General features: G+C 37.1%; 1 protein-coding gene across 10 annotated transcripts in view; it reads right to left on the bottom strand.

The window, feature by feature from the left end:
- Positions 1-19,094, bottom strand: part of PLEKHA7 (pleckstrin homology domain containing A7) — a 137,233-nt gene that overhangs the window by 69,833 nt on the left and 48,306 nt on the right. The gene's annotated exons all lie outside the window — the stretch shown is intronic.

Below are 19,094 nucleotides of genomic sequence, written 5' to 3'. Positions count from 1 at the left end.
AGCTATTTTGTTGATAGAGTAGAAAATTATAGGTACTGAGGGAAGAAAAAGTCCCACTAAAGTTTGACTTAGAAATGGTCAGTTACACTTCTGTTGTAAATAACATGATCTAAAGAAAATAAACAGTCTAATTGATGGACTAAACAGCACTAACGTTTGATTAGTCAGCATGCCCTATGGGAAGGACAAGACATCAGTCAGGTACTTTGCAGGCAATTGTGAGAGCACCTCCCTGCATTTTATATTGAAGAGTCTACTATCTTCCAGTTTGAAACTGTCACCCTTTCTCCTATCATTACACTCCCTGACAAAGGGTCCATTCCCCAGCTTTGCAGCAGGCCCCCTTTAAGTACTGAAGTCTCCCAGCAACTTCTTTTCTCCAGACTGAACAACCCCAGCTCTCCCAGTCTGTCCTCACACAAGAGGATTGCTCCATCTTCCGATCATCTTTGTGACTCTGCTTTGGACTTGCTCCAATAGGGCCATGTCTTTCTTATTCTGGGGAGCCCACAGCTGAACACAATACTCCTGGCAGGATTTCATGAGAGCAGAGGTGGAATCTTGCCTCTCTCAGTCTGCTAACCACAATTTCCCCCCTGAAATTTCATTACATTAATTTAAAATGTATTTTGACCAGTGCTCACTTATCATGGATTGTCTGCACATACTTTTAACAATAACAACTGTATTCTAGGTGGCTCAAGAATGGAGCTGAGCCACCTGTACACGTAGCTCAAGGATACTTTTTATCCTGCACTTGATAACAGTATCCAAACATCATGCATAGATCATGAGCTAAGTATTCCACAAGCTCTTCTACAACATTTTTAAAGCAGCTGAAGATTTTATCTGTTCTCTGTGTTATGCTATCTTGCAGTGGGAACATTTAAGTCAAGAAGCAAGAATGAGGATACAGGAGCAGTATAAGCAAGGAGACGAGGGAAAGATGTGTATGGGGCTCCAAAATGCCAAACGCTCATGACAAATGAATTCCCAGAAGTTGCCATTGAAGAGTTACCAAAAAAGACCCATTAAAAAAGTTCATAAGAATTATGGTTCTACTACAGCAAAATTATTATTAGAGCTTAGAAACAAACAACTACCTAAAAGAATTGTATGAGGGACTGCACGAGCAAGAAATTTTAAGCTCTTCAACAGGCACAAGGCACTGCAATACAAAGCCTAGGTCACTGGCTTTTCATAGGACCTTCCCTTAGGCAAGCCAAACTCCAGCAACTAAAGGAAGTCATATAAGCACTACTGGGATTTATTTCCCTTGCCTCCTAATCCTCTACCTCTGAAATGTTCTCTTGAGCTCCCAACTGTTCCCCGGAGCTGGAAGCACAGGTAATTCCAGCTCTCCAAATAAAGGGCCTGTCTTCTTCACAAAATAACTGATGTATAACTATAGTATAACCATATATATTATATTCATATTAATGATATACTTTTACAATCAAGGTCACTATATATTAATAAATTCAAGAATAAAAAACTAAGTATTAAGTGACTTATGAGATTCTAAATGGAGCAGACTTAAAATGCAGATATTCAGAACACTGGATGTGGGGCATTAGCTGCAGCAGTTGTATCTACAAATTAAATCTCAGTGGTATCAATTAGCAGATTTCTCAGGAGATAATTAAAATGGGATCCTCAATCCAGTCTTCACAACACTACTTCCACTGCAACATCTGCGATACAACAGACCCTCAGAAAACTTTTCAGCTCTCTAAATTACACAAAGTTCTTGCTTTTAGTCTAACCAGCATGTCATACCACTGTGGTCATAAGAGAAATTATGACTCAGAAGCAGAATGACAGACTGCACATTTTATCTTCCAAAACAACTGCTGAAGTTCAAGATATCCATCTCAATCTCTTCTCCTGAGCACCATGACTACAGTACCAGAAGCTATTTTGCTAGTTAGAAAATAAACTGAACATATATAAAATAAAGTTGAAAACAAATTAAACAACTAACGTTTAAATGATTAAACAGCAAGCGTATTACTTTGAGAAACTTTGAGTTCCAAAGGACAGCAGGCCTCTTACAATAGTGCACTAATACCCTGTACACAGCTGGGACTTACTAATGGTTTCACTTGAAAGTCTAAATTACAGTTGATACTATTTAGATTACTCAATAGACAAACAGATCACTAAATATGAAACCTGTAAAACCTGAGATGTCATTTCACTTCTACAAAATAAAAGTTGATTAAAGACATGCTTAATTTGCAAACACTTCAAAGAGTGCATTTCTCAGTGTCTGCAGAACGAAGAACTATGATACCATGCAGTACATCATCTTTTGTCAGGCTGTATAGAATTCTTATGAAGCTCTTAACAATCGGTATTCGTAGAAGGAGTTAAAACAGAGAGAGTTAATCCTTATAGAGCATACAGAAAACAATGGAGTAAAAATATACTTCAGTGCTTTTAAATCTAACATATTCAGCCTCACTCTTGAACAGTGCCTTTCACATAAGAATTTGTTCTAAACCACTGACCTCAAAGTTATGCTTCAGGAGCAAACGGAAAAAAAAATACTTGGAAAATCCTTAGTTCACTTTTTCACTGGCAAATGTCAGGGTTGACCAAGCACAGGATGACGCTTCAGATCTAAGATACTTCATCATCTCTGAGAAAAATCTGACCAATATTGGTCAAAGTCAGTTATAAAGAAAATTCCATTGCATAATATCAACACAGTTTAAACAAAGGGATCAATACACACAAGTCTAACAATCACTCTAAAGGATGAAAGGTTAAAATCCAAGAGAAACCTCCAATTTGGTTTGAGAAAGCTGATATATCAGTAAACTATTGTAAATTAACACAAACTCAGGAGAACACAGAGTAATTATCTTCAGGAACTAAATATTCATCCTGAAACAATTCTCAGAATTTAAGAAGTATACTAGATTTGAACAAAAACAGGTATGTGGTAACAAGGACACAAACAACAGGATTACTTTTGCAGACAGTGTTTGGAGACAAAAAACTTCACTGCAGTACTGTCTAATGCAAATCACAATTTACAAATACCCTCATGCCTTGTAAATCTCACTTCATTCTCATAAATCCTAACTTCATGGAATTGATAGGGATAAAAGCACTGTGGAGACTGTAAAACCAAGAATACAGAACTGTACAGAATTAGGATTCATAGCAGCCTTTCAGGCTCTGAAAAGCAACTTTAACTCCACAGTGACTTTTCCAATACAGTCTTCTACAAATGAATTTATAAAACATGCATGCACATAACATGCATCTTCTGGGATGACAGGCATACACATCCCTGTCATAAAAGTGTTAGAGAGCAATTCACTACCCAGGAACTGCAGGACACTGAATTCTAACCAACTGCACCAGCTAATGGTTCCTATGAATTTAGCCCTTCTCATCAGAGCAGGGCAAGAGGAAGCAATGAGCAGAGAAATTTCATATGGCTCTTAAAAAGAATCTGCTGGAACAAAGTCACCTAGACACTATTTCTGTCAACAAAAACATTATGTTACAAAAAGATGTTTTGAAAGCCCAGTAAAGAAGGCCTGAAATCCTTTCTGAAACGTTGTAGATGTTCATAATGGAGCTCTCAGCAGCAATTACTCACTTTGAGATTGTCACTCAACTGTCACCATGACAACAACAAAAACCTTTTCACGCCTGGAGAAGACAATAGGAATTTTAATCACTGACATTCAGCCTGCTGACAGTTTGATGGAAACAAAATTCTGCTCTAAAAAAATACAAATATCAATTTAAGATTCCAAGAATATGATTTCTTCCCCTCAAACATCTTGCTCTTTAGATTTCCCCCCCCCATGTTTAGATATCACATTTCCTATTTACCAAATACTTCAGTAAATAAATATGAATATTAGGATGGCTAACAGAAACTCTTCCATCGTCAATGCAGAGTAAGTTTTGCAAGTGACCTCAGCAGGAAATCTCAGATGTTTATCAGTGACTGACTTCTCTATGCCAGTGTCCCCTCAGACTGGTTAACTGCGAACAACTGGAGGAAAAGCATCTCATGTGTTCTCCTATGGTTGCCAACAGCACGAAAGATTTTAGTCTTGGGAAAAATCGAAAACAGCTCAAAGTGCTGTTCCAGGTTTTTAAAAGACAATATTCTAGATACTGAATTTAAAAAAAAAAAAGAAGAAGAAATTGAAGGAAAAAAAATCATTAAAAGCTATAATTTCAGATTCTTAAACACAAATCTCTAACTTGACTATGCAAGCAATCATGAAGACTAGAAAATACTTTCAATTCTCTGATAAAAAAAAACCCATGGGAATAAAAAAGAGGAGCACTTGGTGGTAGTTTTTCTCCATGCTACCACAAAACATAAACTACAGAAGCTATTTTGTATATGCACATATCAATGCTTTCTTCTGATGAGCTGGCAAATCAATATAGCTTATTAATGTCAATATTTGCCATTATTTGTGGCTATTCCTATAGTAGAGCCTGTGGTCAGACAACAACATTCAAAATACATCTGGAACATCAGGTTAGATCACAGAACACAGGGAAAAAGAAATAACTTACTTCTTGGCCTAAATCCACCATGACATGTCCTATCAAGAAATGTAAAGAAATCCAAGAAACCCATATGATGCAAGAATACATAAATGGGGATTAAAAAAAATGCAAAAAGGCAGAAAAAGTCACACGTAGTATTTCTACAGGTTTCAGAGTAATCACTTTGCTTAGAAATGGTATCCTATGCAAAGGAGGGATATGAATCCATTGGACACAGAATTGGATTGCCCTGGCAAAAAAGATTACTTTTTCTTTTAAGGACCTATGTTTACACCACAAGAAAATAGCTCAACAACTGGACTACTAGGCCTGCAAATTTCAATAATAGAAATTAATTAATACAAAATATATGCAATAAAGTGCAAGGATTTCAATCCCATATCTACCTGAAGTGAATAGTTGCATTCATATAGCTTACATACACCGAGGTGCCAAAAAGCCATTCTTTTGTACACTGATAAGTACCCTCACAGAGATAGACACGTATGTCATCTTCACAGAGTATGTGAGATGACATTTGCAGTCCCTTGCTTGAACAAATGAAACAGTTGTTTAAAAAAACAAACACAAAAACAAATCAAACAACAACAACAACCCAACAACAATTAGAAAGGAGATAAAGAGCAAGACACAACAAATAAGAATGAATTCAAATATGAATTCAAATTTTCCAGGACATGAAGCCTAGATGAACATTAAGCATAGACCAAAAGAAAACAATAGGGGGAAAAAAAGCACAAAAGGAAGAGGAGTTACTTATTTTGACATTACAGGATATCTATAATGGAAAATAAAATACAATCTAGAAAAGCTTCTGGTGAAAAGACTTCTAGAATACTTTCCAAGTATCCCTTGTGAATATCAATACCAGAAAGTGAAAAGTTCAATAGGGAGAACAAAATCATATTCAGTGCAGTGAGAAAGTGCAGGTTTGTACTGATGAGCAAGATATTCACACCAATGAGGCAACAGTGTTACATGGAGAAGTGCGAATTAATTATTGATCTCGTAAATAGGAAACTAAATTTTTTTTTGAGTCTTTGAGTAATTAATGTCTAAACCAAACAAAGCTTCGCTAACATCATTAATACTTTGTGAGCTTGATCATAGGTACTAAAAGTGCAGTGCTTCACGAGTACCGCAGGAGCCTCAAATCTGTCTAGAGACAACATTCCAGAAACACTTTGCAGGAAGCAACCTAAACCTCTGCTAAGTCATTAAAAGAACACAGATGGTAAAAAGAGGAACAGCACTTGTTAAATAGTCCACTGCTGTTAGAGGCAGCATGTAAAAAAAAAATCTCTCATCTCAGTATTTAACTTCCTATGTAGCTGAATGTTTAGTCTGTTACCTTTTCAAAATCAAGGGCAGCATTTCTATTGTCACTCAGAACTCATTAACACACTCAATCAAGTAGCAAAGGATAAAAAGTAGAGTTGACTATTCTCAGAAAATATAGACATATTTTTCTACAAAAAACAAGTGTCCTTCTATGAAGAGTGTTGAATTACTCATTACTGCAAGGGCAAGAAGCCATAAGAAGTTAAAGCCCTTTATTTCTAGTTATTGTTTCCCCCACCATGCCCAAGAAAGGCTGAGTGTTGTCTTTCTAAAACGCAGTTTGGCAGCAGCAGGCTTCTTCACACGACTTAGCAAGTTTTAAAAGCAGAATAGTTTAAATCAGCACCAAAAAACTTGGCATGTATATTGATTAGAAAATACAACTCAATCTATAATATTAACAGATTGTATTCACTTGGTTTAAATCACCACATTATGGAAGTTAATGATTAAAACCTAGAGACGGTTTTATCACCAGCACTGATGCAAATTTCCTACAGGGACCAATGACTCAGGGGGACTAGGTGGATTGTTTACATAAATATCTTCAATCCAAACTGGGTTGATACAGACAGTAAGTAACATACAGTGCCTGAATAGAGGTTTTTATGAAATATTAATGTAATCAAACCTTATCACAAAGTCTCAAGTGATATCAATTGCCAGTATCACTTGAGAAATCCAAGCCTCTTTAAGAAGGGTCAGAAGTAGTTATTTGTCTTACATTTATTCGCTCATAGCTCTGCTTGTTAGGAAGATCTAGGGAGATGTGCAAGTTACTTGTGTTACTGCCTATCTGCTGAAATGCAGTGGATTTCATTTCAGCAATGGGTATGGTTTTCTAGTGCTGCAGAATAAAAAAAATAAAATCAGAATTCCAGATGACCAATCCACACTGTAGTAATGGACTTTGAGTCACATCTTTAGAATAACCATGAAAATGGTAATAAAAATAACAGGTGTTACATGTGTGCACACTTAATCTCACAGCTGTATTTCCCTTCTGGGACTAAAATTTGTTCCTACATTACTTAAAGCTAAACCAGTATTCCAAGTCAGGAGAGAATGAAGTGATGTTAGGTCTGTGTAGATTTACTATGCCTTTAATTAACTGAAAATGAAGCATTTCTGAAAATCACACCTAAAATAAAGGAATAAACTTCCATCCTGACAACTCCCTAACTGTTATCTTGAATCATTATAAACATTTTGCTGGCTATATTTAGCACTTAGACTTGCTTCTTAATCATATTCCACCTATCTAATACATAAAAGAGATAAGAAGAAAGATGCCTTAATGCAGTCTTTGGCTTTCCTCAGTTCTGGGAAACAGAATTCATCTGTTAGCAATACCTAATTACATTTGTGCTCTACACCACTTTTATGTTGGAATTGTTGTATTTTTTAAGTTTCTTGATAAATTTATTAAGTCATGGAAGCCAGTATCAACTATCAACATGCACTCATAATATTAAACTCCAAAAAAGGTGAGAAAGTAATTCCAATTTTATTTGGTGAATTTTGAAGCCCTTATATCTGGTAATTAACCAAATCCTATAAATGCTCCAATTCATACTGTGCACAGAAGGATTTCACTTCTGTTGTATCAGAAAGAAAAATCATCAGTTTTACTAGTAGAAAGGAGTAATGACTCAGAAACAATAGCTTCCAGATATCAGTAATATTAATCATATTAATTAACCCATCTACTTCTAGACTAAGGGCTTTTGAAATTATTTCAATCATCATCTTGTTTTCCTGAAAGACCTTTTAGGTAAAGAACTTTCCAATTCACAAACATCAGGATACATCTTATACAAGATAAGCCACATATTAAAAGCGAGCTACAAGTGTTATATGTAAAATAGTGTAAAATTTCAGGATATAATTTTAAGGAAAGCAAGTTCCCAGTTAAAACTGTGACCACATCTTTCAAGGCAGCACACAGAAAATTAGTACATTTTACATTGTGTTGTGTACCTGGCATTTCCAGCACTTAGAGGAAAAAGTTCTTTATTTGTTTACACCATAAAATTATTTGCCTCAAAAGTGTATTCAGACATGAATCTGTTGCTTTTCACAGAAAAGTGCTTTTCTCTCTGCATTCACAATAAATAGCAGTTAAAAGCTTTTTGCTCTTCACTAATGGAACAACAAAAGAAACCCTCAAGAAATTAATCTCAAGATCCTCTCGTTGTGAGAGTTTCTAGTGATTACTCAGTGACTTCACACATTCACTGTCAGATTAAATTCCCATGTAATTTCATATACTGACACCAAAACCTACTGATCCAAACAGCCAGTAAATACACTATACATTCTTTGAAACATACCTGAAAGTCATTGGTACTTTGCAAAACAAAAGCATGTCACACATAAACAAAAATATGACTCAATTACTTCCAGTTTAATTTGAAAAAAAAAAAAAAACAAACCCAAACCACTAAATCAACCCAAATTAAATGCATGAAGAACAGAAGAGCAAGTTGGATAAGAAGCATGACAGTAGTGAGAATTCTTCACCCCAGAACTGAGCAACACGCACAAAGAGGCATCATGGCCTGAGCTCCATCACTGCAACTCTGAATCCAGAACAGATGAACACCTGAAGGGAAGCAACAGATGCCAACAGGAAACCAATGACAGTGTTTTAAAGATGAAAAGGATGGCCTTAGGACTGAGTACCCACAGTCTGCACGGCTCAGACTTCCAGGTTTTATAGATATTGTGATGTGTCTGGAAGGCTGGCAGTAGTACAATAGAATAGTAATAGAACTCTCACATTCAAATTAGTTTCTGCAGGTTCATGCCATTTGAAAGTATGAATTCCCTCTAAAGCAGGTTTTCTTTCCACGGCTCAGAAAAGGCATCTTTCTTTGAAAAAACTAATTCAATCACCTGAGTTACATTTCTACAGTTGAACCACAGGAGCTTGCACAATACATGGTGCCTCCAGGCAGGCTTGTGAATGCTGCCAGTATTTCATCATACTTCTATGAAGTATATAAACATTTATGGCTTGGAGCCGGAGATGCATGTCCTAACACTTAGAGCTCTCCACTTCCAAATCTGTGCACCTACAAATGATCAGCAGATTAGCAATGATCACTCCACCAAAACAGTTCCAGCTAGTATTAAAGCTGGGCTTAACATGCTGCAAGTGATGCAACAGGCTGAATAAACGGTCAAGAAAAACAAGCAGCATGAGTATATTCACAACTGGAAAAACAACGGATGAAGAGGCAATAGCTTAAAACAACAGATTAAAGAACGGATTCAAGTACTGGGGCTAACTAGGGACTGCTAGGACTAACAGAACAAACTAGGTAGCAGCATTACTGCAAGGAATCTAAGCTCAAAAGCTTACTGCAGTTCCTGACCCATCCACTGCTGAAGAAGAGTAAATGCTGCAACTGACTAATGCTTCCAACTTCTAAAAGCCCAGTCATAACACAAAAGCCAGAGAACATGGGAATATGCTTGCAGTTTTTGACAAACCAAGAAAGAGTTTGACAAATCAAGAAAGAGCAGAAGATATTTTAGGATAAAATTTTAATATACATTAATGAACTACACAGCAACATTTTTTCAGATAAGCACAGCAAGTAGGACTTTGCAAACTCACTAAGTACAAACATGCAACAGCTAACTTATTAGGCAAAATTAGGTTTCAAAACATGTAAAATTATGACATCTAAGCAACTGAGATTTTTCAGAACAGCTTGTGTTTAAAATAAGGGGCTTATCTTTAGGAGCTGTTAGCATCTGAAATACAGCAAATTATGACCCAGCAGGGTGAGAGTGGGCAGAACAGTATACAGAGAAAGCACAATGGAGCGAAATCAAGGCCCATGGTGCACTGCAATTGAAGACTTTACATTAGCAAACCCACTGCAGATTTGCCTGTTTTCAGCACATGGAAATAAGGTAGGTCTGGCAGACAGTAGCAATAAATCCACAAAAGCAAAACATTCTGCAAGTGAAGGAACAGAAAAGACTCATAGTAGGCATTAATACATCAATGCTGATTTTTCCTCTGGAATAATTCTGAACTAAAATTTTTGTGTTACAAATTGATACAGATGTCATACTGAATATTCTATCCCTGGTAACACAATGGACAATGGAGTGAATAACTAGAATAGGAAAAACTTGATTGCATCTTTACACATCCAAAACCTGTATCAATACTTGCTACTGTTCTTCAGACATCACAAGACAGCTCACAAAATCTGGAGTTCAAACTACAGGAGTAGTACCTTGTGGACATATTTGAAAACAATTCTAATTAAAATCCAGTTAACCTTCAAGACAATACACACATTTGTCTAATCAATATACACAAGCGACAACAAACTCTTCCAAACACTGTTTCTGGATCTCTGACACCACCTGGAAGCCACTCTCTCATGCTAACAGAAGATGAAAGCACAATTTTAAGACTCCACAATTACGGGTAATGCTTCAAGTTTGTCTTTTACTTCCTTTAGGCAACTTCTAGAGCAATGGAAAATACAGAATGGTTGTGAAAAAAGGAAGGAAAACACTCTAGCTTTTGCCTAAAAGGAGAGAAGAGCAAGCCACAAAAGCTAAAATAGACAGAGAAAGACAAGACAATGAAATTTTCAGAACAGTAGCAACACTCTTAGACACCAAGAGTTAGAAATTCTCCAAACCAAAATCTATTTCAAAGCTAGCAGTCTTACCTAGTCAACAGCAGGCAAGCGTAATCGTATCATTTTTACTGCAGCCACGTTTGAATAGACTTAAACAGAGGGAGTAACCTGGTAATAAACCAGAGAGGGGACAGAGCTAATGACACATCTTAAAGCAAGAAAGGCAAGCTTGAACTTGAGGCAGTTTAACAGGAGAGCCAAGAAATGGATTTTTTAAATGGATGATGTAGTTAAAGCAGTAGGTAAAATGTGGATTGTTTAGATGGGAATAAGGAAGAGGAAGGAAAGCACTATAGAGCTTTAAGTTGTTGTAACAACCTCGCTGAGAGACAAGGTCTCTATCAAGAGTCTCTGTAAATCTGATGAGGAATGGATAGGTCTTCATTTTAGAGGAAGAGGCACAGTTGGAATTCGAAGAACAAAAGAAAACAGGAGAAGGCAGTAAAGAAAGACAGAGCTAACACCAGTAATGTCCCAGTAAGGAACACTTACTAGCACAACATCCAAGTTTCCAAGAAAAGAGTCTAACACACAATGATGTCTGCAAACAACAGAGGTCTTAGCTCTGGAGCAAGTGGTTGGTGCCATCACAAGTGTCACTGGGGCAAGATTCATCTGAGCCAGATGTGTTTAGGAAGCAGCATGGTGAGGTAGAGCCCTGGCACCCTCCGTATATGAGATCATAATCTTAGCCATTACAACCTTCTCCAGTGCAACTGTTTGTCTTCAGCAAACGATTATTCCTCACCTAAAGTTGAGTAAATGAAACCTCTTATGCAAGCTGAAAACCTGATGTAAATGGTGAAAAGGCTGGCACCATCAGCATTCTCTGCAATGCAGTCATCTCTGCAGTGGGCAGAGGCATTTACAAGTCAACAGCACTGACCCTCTGTTCCAAAGGAGTGTCTTTAATTTAAGATGGCTCTCCTCAGCATCTGAGAAAGTAGTTTATTTTTTGCAAAAATCTAAAACTGGAATACTGAAGTATCCATTTATTAAGTGCTCAAATTTATGCTCATTTTCTGCAGGAAGATGTCCTTCAAATGAATTGCAGGAATCATGAAACTGGATTAACAATGTCATAAATCATACAGCTGCCAAAATAACAGCACAAAAAGGGAGACTAAATATAACCTACAACTTACTCAAATAGATACTATCTATATTTAACAATTTGTTTTAATTCAAATATTAGCTAACACTTATTCAAACTTTAACATAAATCACTACACTGGTTGTAATTTTCCTATAGTAATTGTTTTAAAAATAACCTCTAAGCTTCTGCAGTGTCTTCATTTCTGATTTAATAAGCTTTGAATCTGCATAAAGAAACTTGCAGATGTCTTATAAATCTTCTGCCAGTGCTTCAACTTTTTTTCCTCCAATCCACATTGTACCAAATTCTTAGTTTGCATTTCTCAAAGTACCAACTAAATGTGACTGAACCCAGGACCATTTCTAGGACCATCCTTTACAGTGCAGGATTTGTTACAAGTTAATGCTTTGTTTATGCATACAAAAAAGAAAGATATGTCTAAGACACAAAGTTAGTTTCCATATTTAATTTCAAAGTCCATGCATTAAGAGCATAAACTCTCATCTTTATACATGATTCTTTGAAGTACATTTTGCTGCATAACCTGAACCCCCAACCACACCAAGTAAATCTCAGAAAACCTCCAGACACGTCCCTGTAAGGTATCCAAGAAGTACCCAGGCAGCTTCAGCTCTAAGAGAAGCAATCCCAGTGAACATGTTGAGGAGCATGTTACTGAACTAAGAACTATGATAATCCATTCACTTAATTCCATAAGTATGTTAGTCAACTGCTGAGGCAGAAATGGCAACAAAAAGAAGGAAAGAAGAACTGAATAGAATTCTGAAACACCACCACCACCACCATTCAGGAAAGTAAGTTAGTGTACACTGACACCAACAGAACAATTCTGTCTCAGAATACACACATGAACAAATGCCTCTAAACCAGAAATAATGCACAATGTTCTAAAAAAAAAAAAAACAACCCAAACTGCCCTTTCATGCTGAAGTCCTCAGAATAATGAAAGTACAAAGGACTGCACACCTGATCCTATAGCTATACTACAGAAATTTTCCTTTCTTTATAATGAAGAATATGTTAGAAAATAACTGCTAAGAAAAAAGTGACACAGAACTTGTTATTCTGGTTCTCCTGCCCAAATATCAATGTCATTAGAAGAACTACAATTACATTTCTCTGTGTGAGAGCCTGAAATACCAGATATCACAACATAAACAAGGAATATTCAAAGTTCCAGGCAGAATTAATTAGAAAAGTAAGCAATCTACATCAGAGCTACTGCTTTGCATCACAAACAGTTTAAACTTAAGGATACTTAAAAGATAATATTATCATAAATGTGCACTTTCCCCCTCAGTTTCCTCTTCTCTGACAGAATGATTTAAAATGAACTGCTGTAATCTGCACTGCACTCATCTGATTACACTCGTACAAGCCAGCATAACCAAAGCCACACTGGGAATGTGGAAAGAGACATGAGGATCTGGAAAGCAAGGTGGGTTAAACAAGCCAGAGGTGACACACATATCAAAAAAAGGCAATACCCAATGTAAGCCAAAACAGGCCAAACCCACACTGCACCACTGCCAGCAGTTTCACAGGAGCTCAGTTCAACATGAGGACAGCACCAATACACTGTTTCATGGTTGGTCCTACCGATCCCACGGGAGCCATGGGTGGGATTTCATTGATCAGGTAGTCACTGGCAGAGAACTGAAGCTTTTCAGATCTAGTTCAGATACTACAGGGGGGGGACGACTTAAAAACAGGAAAAATTAATCAGAGAGAAGAAAAAGGAGAGGATGGAGAGGAAGCAAGAGGATGCCATGTAGAAAAGACCTCCCGCATCAGAGGCAATTTATAAGAGAAGTCTTCTTAACCAGTTCCACTTTTCCAAGGAACTAACTGGGAAAAGTCAGGCAGGAACCACAACACCAGCCCACCCCTTAATTCGCATCGCCCACTCATTATTTTGTCCTGGCGTCTTCTGGACAAAATTTAGTGATGGTGACCTTGCAATCTACCTCATCTGTAACAGTTTTCCTACCATCTTGTCTTTTCAGACAGCAGCCTGTACTTAAGATTTATTCCCTGCAAGCAAAACTCTTTTTTCAAGTTTGATCTTGCTTAATGAGTTACTTTTTATCATGTGAAGATTTTTAATGCGTTGTTTGTTCTGTCAAGCCCAAATAACTGCTGACATTCTAATCATGAGGGCTCCAAGGAAAAAAAAATAGGTGGGTTTTTTTTTGTTGGGTTTTGTTTGTTTGGTTGTTGTTGTTGTTTTTCTTAAAAGCCATCATTAGATTTGCCTGTAAAACAATCATATAATGTTTTAAATATTTTAATATAAAAATAACCTGCCTACATTTCAAATATTGCAAAGGGTAAAATACATAAACCTGCCTTCTTTGGATTCTGATTGTTCCCCTATACTACTTGAATCCAAATTTCATGTATTCTTTTGTAGACATGAAGGATATAGCTAGTGAGCATCAGCTTTCTTCACTAGTTCTTCCTGGAAAAGGATTTATCCATCTAAAAATCAGAGACCAACCTCTCTCTCCTAATACGAAAGCTACACTTTATTGGAGGCATATATAAAAATCTAATTCTATGAATCGTAGAACCATAGAATCAACTAGGCTGGAAAAGACCTCAAGAAACAGCTTCTCAGGCCAGGTCATACTTAGCACACTATGTTCTTCAAAACATTTTGTCAATTGTATCAAATACTGTGTTCTCCTCTTTCTCCTCCTCTTCTTGTGCTGGGGGAAGTACAGGCTGGATGTTAGGAGGAAGTTCTTCCCAGAGAGAGTGATCTGCCACTGGCATGGGCTGCCCAGGGAGGTGGTAGAGTCACTGTCTCTGGAGGTGTTCAAGAAAAGACTGGATGAGGAACTTAGTGCCATGGTCTAATTGACCAGCTAGGTCTGGGGGATAGGTTGGACTGGATGATCTTGGAGGTCTCTTCCAACCTGGTTGATTCTATGATTCCCTGCATGGGAAAGGGAATGGCTTTGAACCAACAAAGAACAAAAAAGACAGAAAGTTGTGCTTAGCTCATTTAGAGTTATTCCAAGAAAAATGCAACTGTAAATCCTTTTCATACACACCCATGCAACTGAGCATTCACAACAGCAATACTCAACAGTTACCCAGGACTTTGGTTAATGCTACCAAGCAAGCAAATACTTTAATATATATTTTGTTACTCTTGAGAGCTATTTCCCTCCCCTCAAAGATCTTACTTTAACTAAACTTGTCAGATTATGCTACAAAGAAAACCCAGTAATTCTTTTGTTTAAAAGCACCCACTGTCTCCTAACACTCTACAACACAGAAGTGGTAAAACCTTTATTCCTTTGTCTAAAATACAGAGAGTTGTTAGGGGGCTTTCTGTGGTTTTGGAGTTTTCTGGGTTTGAGGTTTTCTATTTTAGAGACGGATGCTAATGAAAACCCAACATTTGAAGTGGGCAGTGGTTCCCTGCTCTAAGGAAAAGAAGCAATTTAATGCTGCAAGATCTCCTCCCTTTACACAGTTAAGCACTGTCAGTTTGTTGCTTAGTTTCAAATAGCTTAGTTAGGATGATATTGCTATGACTGGATGGGATCTGCATTACTGCATTTTGAATCAGCTGTGGATGCAATTAACTCATCTCAAATGCACAATTACAAGTTTTCCCTCTCCCCTACCAGATAGCTATTTTTGCCTCCTTCTCTTTATTTTCAGCAAACAGAAAAAGTGTAACAGAATGTGCAATTGCAAGGAAATCTTGATCTGAACTGCAGCCCAGCTGTTTGTTGTGAACGTGGTTTCCATCAAACTCTCTACAAGATGACGTTCCAGTATTACAAGGGGCTGCAGAAGATTAAGCCAAATAACTGTGAATGCCTTGGTAAACCCTAAAAATTGCTTTGCTACTTGAATGTAACTACCGAAAATTGCAAGACCTCTCAATCATGCAGAATATCCATGACTTGCCCCAATGATTTTATGTCAGAAACAAGACTATTTCTGAAAAGGAATCTTATGAAGGCTATCACAGTCCACCAGCAGAACTTCAGCTACATTAGAAAAATACTAGTAATTACTTGATAGATGAGACAGACTTGGGTTTTGTATTATCTCCTGTTTCCATACGAAGAAAGAAATGTAACTGCTCCTACCCAAAAGAAGTCCTCTTACTCAAACCTGGGTTTGAATGTGCATTTTTGAGGCAAACAAAACCACTGATCTTTTTCTTCAGTAGTGACTATCTGCTAATATCCCAGTGGAGCTGAAAGCTCTGACTTCTCCTGTCAAACATAGCAGGGACAGTAGATCCCTTCCTCTTCTCAGTGACAAAGAAAAAAAAAATCATACAGGCTACCATCTTCTCCTCCAGCAGCCTAAAGCAGGGAGGAGTAACTAATGTTCTTACAGAAAAGGTCTCTTGCCATACCAGTGTAACTGGGGAAAAAGACACAAGCATAGCCTTTGCAAGCTCTGCCAGAGAAAGCTTTGTTCTTAATCTCTACTGATTAAGCTTATGAAAATTAAACCATTAGAAGCATATTTCCAAAGACTTTTGACCAGACTTCCTTCTACACTAACATTACAACACTAAGCAAGTGAAAAAATGCAAGTTACCTGGCTAATGCCATTCTAGCTGCTAGAAGATGGCACATGGCAGGTTTACTTGCATTCTTTGGTTACCATTTAAAGTTTAACCACCAATACAAATTTTGCATCTGCTGTTACTTATCTACAAGTACAGGAATCACAGATGGTAATATTTTCTTTGAATGTCTATATTAAATGCCCAATCTGTAGAAAACTAAACACAAAAAAATCACATGGAGTATTTTCTACAACTAATATGTAAACCAGATTTCTTACGTTCTGCCATAAAAGAAACATTTGTTATCAATTTCGACACAAACTCTATTAATCTGTGTATTTTGTCCAAATATGGAAAAGTTTCTAAGTAATTCCAATTCTGCATTGAACATATATCAGAAATGAGTTGCAATATGGCTCAAAGCAGTCCCCAAGATGAACTATTGATTTTGCAATTCCATAATTCACAGCCAACTGCAAGACCATGCCACTCTAAGTGATCTAGTTGTGGAGACTGTATCTTGGTCATCTCCAAGATAAATAATGTTCTCAACAATCTTCAGAAAAGCATAAATGAACAAAACACTGATTGCACTCTCCTCCAGAACAGGCCATCTCAATACTTCAGACCACATCTCCACTATCCAGGACAAAAACTATTACTCTTTATGTGTAACACAAACCACAATCCACTGCAAATACCATGTGATTCCAAGGATCATTCTCATCTCTAGGAAATTCATTATCTACACAAAAGCCTAAGTTTCATGAAGATAGATCTTCCCCAGAACTTTGTTCAGGGCTTCCATGCCATCCCAGTTGAAAGCCACATTAACGTCTCTGCCAACACACCATCTTAGTATAATGTATACCAGCCCTCCCCTCTCCCTAGGAATCATGAATCAATTATGATCAACAGTAGTTTCACTTCCTATTTATTCCACTGGAAAATGTTCACTAGCCATAGTATGACAACTAGAGTTGAACACAAATCCTAATTCAATCCTGTCCCTGTAAACTAGATTACTCCCCAGACAGAAACAGAACTATATTACTACTCCAAAAGAAAATCGTGCACCTGAGGATGAGCTCTATAATGACTTCAAAAATACTGATTTGACACAGTTGGGGCTGCCAAGCTAACAGTGGTTGTACACAGTGTAAAGGATTTAGCTTTGTAAGCATCAGAACAAAAGCAGAGCAGCAAAGTTGCAGCAATAGTGATGGACAGAAGTCAGTCCAGTCCATTCTACATGCATAATACAGGATTTTACAATCTCAGTTGCGTATCACAGAAACTAATTATCTTATCTGAAAAATATTAAACATAGACTCCACTGACATGCAGAGTAACTATTTAAAAACATGTAGGAAACAGAGAGAAAAGAGTCTTTTTAAAAGCAGTTAAACAACAGGAATCCTAAAGTCCAAGAAAGTCAGTTGCTTTACGACACAAAGATGATGACTTGTTCCTGCTCACAGCAGAAAGATTGGACTTAATGACCTTTAAATGTCCCCTCTTTCAACCCAAACCACTCTAGAATACTATGTCTTAGAACTCACTCACAAGACCTTCATTCTGTCCAGAAGGTCACTGTGGAAACCAAGGACTTGAGCGACAGGCTCTGGGCATCTTGATTTTAAGGAGGAGCACAAAAAGCGTGCATTTGATGAAGCACCTAACATACTTTAGGGGCACAGAATGATTTTACATTAGCTGTCATTTACTGAACTTCCATTATCTTTCATTTCCAACTTTTTCATGCCTGTTACCAGAAAAAAGGAGAAAACCTGCTAGATTTCAGCATACTCCAAGGTAGGCCACAACAAATATGAGCAATCATTGTGATTGACCTCTAAATGACTAACTCCGGTTTCAATGAAACTTCACTGGTACCTTTGCTCAGCCAGCCTAGTAGTGCTACAGAGATACAAATGTGCCAGGAATCTATTTCAAGAAACACACAGGGAAATGGTTAACTGAACACTATGTAGAATCATTTTTGTTTCTATTCACAACAACTATCACTGCAGCCTTACAAAACTAACCCAATCCAACTGTATATTGACACAGTTGATGAAGATCATTTGTCACGTTCATTCTCTGGACATGAACATGTTAGTAATGAATTTATTCTTTTATTCTGCTCTTTCAAATGTGTTACAGAAAGATGAGTAATAGCACAAAACTCCTGTTCCAACTCTGATTTTCCCCTCCCTCTGCCGTCATTGCAGCAGGAAAAGCAAGGACTTCAGATTTAGACACAATAAACAGAGATTACATTCCTTTATTAAGGTGTGCCAGAAACCTGAGATCTTTCAGCCAAAGAAGTATTGTAGCAGATTCCCTCTAATTATTATGCAATATTACAGTCTGCCACAGCAGGAACAGTAATTTCATGGTTAGAATCCAGCCCATTCACTAGAAAACTGTTATACTGCACTCTCAGAAGTAAGGATTTTTAGTGAAACAGGACTCTTGAGTCAAAGAGATAAAACAACAAGAAGCTTCACCACAACACTAGCATTTATCACCTTTCCACATGGGCACATTTTGGAGGATGGTCTTATAAGCACAGTAAGAGTAAGTATTTTTGGTTATTTATCTTATGCAATTCTGCATGGAAAAACTGAAGTTATTCATCATTCTAGATATCTGTACAATCTACATTTCTCAACACTGTAGATAGTTGGTTCCTAATAAATGACTGAAATATCTCAATACATAACTCACTTAAAAAAAAAAAAATCTCCAAGGTTACAACTTCTTTTTTTCCAGTTAGAAAAACTAAAAATACTTAGTACATTTAGAAATAAAATGTATTTGCTTTAAATAAATGCCAATCTATTTATCA

The sequence above is a fragment of the Pogoniulus pusillus genome, chromosome 24 (assembly GCF_015220805.1).
Source record: "Pogoniulus pusillus isolate bPogPus1 chromosome 24, bPogPus1.pri, whole genome shotgun sequence".
Lineage (NCBI taxonomy): Eukaryota > Metazoa > Chordata > Aves > Piciformes > Lybiidae > Pogoniulus > Pogoniulus pusillus.
The sequence above is the reverse complement of the archived record's forward strand: the minus strand, read 5'-3'. Positions and strand labels throughout refer to the sequence as shown.